The following is a 2,931-nucleotide window of genomic DNA, read 5'->3' as shown; positions in this document are numbered from 1 at the left end:
CGATTTTTAAAAAATTCCAAGTGCATAAGTGACCGCATGGGCATAAGCCCAACACACGTGTCAAGTTTTATGAAGGTCTGTTGGATAATCTCAGAGAAGTTAAAGTAACAAATTCACAAACTCACAAACTTGCCATTTATTATAATAGATATGCATGTAAATATATGAGTGAATTAACAAATGGAAGAAGGTGGCACTCGACACATTTGGTGGAAGTTATATTTATTATTTAATAAGTTTGACTCAGTTCCATTTGACTTGAAGTTTCATCGGTATGTAGGATAAGTCCACCAGACCAACAGACATTACAGAATGAATCAAGGGCTAAGACTTTAGTCCATTGGTACAATAAATATCATAAGAGGAAGAAAATCTCTACGCTCGAGTTACTTTCTAAATTCTACAAATTTATGAAAATAATATGTACTCATATTTTATTTCCTTGTTTCTTTCACCAGACCTATAAACATATATCATTACATACATACACATGTGTATATATATCTATACGTATATATTCATGTATACGCACACGCATGTATGTATGCGTGTTGTGTGTTTAGAGATAGATGTTGTGGTTCTTATCTCCTTTCATTATTCAATACCCGCATCTCTCACGTTTACGGTTGATGTCACTTGAAGATAAATAAAACCACAAATAGGTATTATCTAAGTTAATCGCACTAAAAAAATCTCTTGGCATTAACAAGAGACATTTCACAAGAATCATAATCCTTCATATTGTGGTTGGATTGGAGTGGATTGGCTGTCAGATTCCTTTTTTGAGAAGGGAGCAGTAGGGGGTGGTACTGGGGATGGTAAGAGGGCACTGGTGTTGGGATGGTTTGTTTTGTGTATTTTCTTCATGTCTTTTTGTCTGTATATTTCTTTTCTTTGTGTGGGTGGGAAATGAATACATGCATATGATGTGTGTGTGTGTGGGTGTGTCAGCAATTGTATATGTCTCAGTCTGTTTCTCTCTATCTCTTTTGTTACATATATACCCACATACACACATGCATACATAGATATATATGTGGGTGTGTACACATATCCTTACTCCTTTAAGTACAAAAGCTGAAATTTTGAGGGAGGGGTCTAGTCCATGCTGGACTCTTACTTATTTCATTGGTGGCACTTAAATGCACCCCCTACACTCTCGAAGTGGTTGGCGTTAGGAAGGGCATCCAGCTGTAGAAACTTTGCCAGATCAGATTGGAGCCTGGTGCAGCCTTCTGGCTTGCCAGTCCTCAGTCAAATCGTCCAACCCATGCTAGCACGGAAAGCGGACGTTAAACGATGATGATGATGATATCCTCCAAGAGAGTTAGGGGTTGATGATCCAACCCACTAAGGTTAATATATATATATCCAATATACTGCTGGGAGGGTACCCTTACCAATTGCTAGATGTCCTTTAAATTTGAAATCTTAATTGTTGACATGACATAGTATGTCATAAGTGTTTGTATATTGTCTTTATTGTCATTTTGGTTATAAAATAAACAGATTAATCAACCGAATACAGTGTCTGCAAGTCGATGACTGCCTCATATTTGCCTCCATTTTCTTCTTGCTATACATATATATATATATATATATATATACAAAATGGCGGCATCAGTAGACTTCGTCGGTTTTTGACTCTCGTGCTATCGTCTGTACAACATGCCGGAAAGCCGTGTTGAAACAAAAATTGATCCGTCTGCCTAAAATATATAACGAAAGGTGTTCAGGATATGAAGATATTCTTTAAATAACTTTGTACGTGTTCGTAGACTTGAACTAAAATAATTGTCTTCCGTTAAGCGAGCTTTAAGTTTGTTTTCGTTTTCTCTGACAAGAATATTAAGGTAAGACGAATTTATTTTAACATTCACACATTCTAAGTCAGTATCTTTTGAAAATTTTGTAAAGTCTGACATATTAAGTCTTTTTTATTCCAATCCCCAATCACTTTCCTTTCAGTTTCTCTCTTGCTTCCATATCCAACCCGAAACCCAACTTCTTTCTCGCTCCCCCCCCTGTTATACCCCGAACCTTATCGTTCTTCTGGTCATATCGAGAGAATTGCATGAAGTTCCTGTACGTGTTTCGTTATTTCATAGGGTTTGCATTGGGGGAGACATGTTGTTCATTGTCCTAACTAAGTCTGCTATCAGTAAATGTTGATTTTCCATGTTGTGTGACGAAGCCGAGATCTTGTGAACAACATATTTCGAAGCTTATGGCTGCAACCCTGTTGTTCACGGTCTCTAATCAAATTTTAGTATCAAAGACAAGGGAGTTTATTGCTCGGGTGCCGAGTCGGGGTCATCTATACTTCCCTTCATACTTTGGTGGATGGAGTTAGCTCGATGCTCTCCATTTTGCTCGCCATTATTCATAGTTTTGGCATTACGATGTCTGCATTATCATTAATTTATGACGAAAGCTACTTCTTTTTTTAATTTATAACTGTATAATATATTTTAAACTTCAATACTACACTGCATTCTTCCTTTTTCATGATTTTATTGTGTTTTAAATAGGATAAACGTCTTTATACCTCCTTCCCTGATGATATTTCTCTTTTTTCGGAATCGCACGAATTAAACGATGGAGAGATTCCGATTCCGATAAAAGAAATTTCCAAAAATCGCAACTTCGAAATTTCAATTCCTTCCTCCCGGTTCTTCGTTTTTCACTTTTTCCGGAAATTTGTTTTTTGACGAAACACGTACAAAAATAAGGAGATTAGGATTCCGAAAAAACAAATTGTTTGTAAAATTTCAATTTAAGAAAAATAATAAATTACTCCTCAAGCAGGCTGTTCACATGCTAGAAATAACAGCCAAACCTAACAAAACTGCTATAACATAAGGAAAGAAATGTTTCCCACAGTGATATGAGGACAAAGTGAAATTAAAGTGTTCCTTTTTGGGGGTGGGA

The sequence above is a fragment of the Octopus bimaculoides genome, chromosome 21, assembly GCF_001194135.2.
Source record: "Octopus bimaculoides isolate UCB-OBI-ISO-001 chromosome 21, ASM119413v2, whole genome shotgun sequence".
NCBI classification, from domain to species: Eukaryota; Metazoa; Mollusca; class Cephalopoda; order Octopoda; family Octopodidae; genus Octopus; species Octopus bimaculoides.
This window is presented reverse-complemented; position numbering follows the sequence as displayed.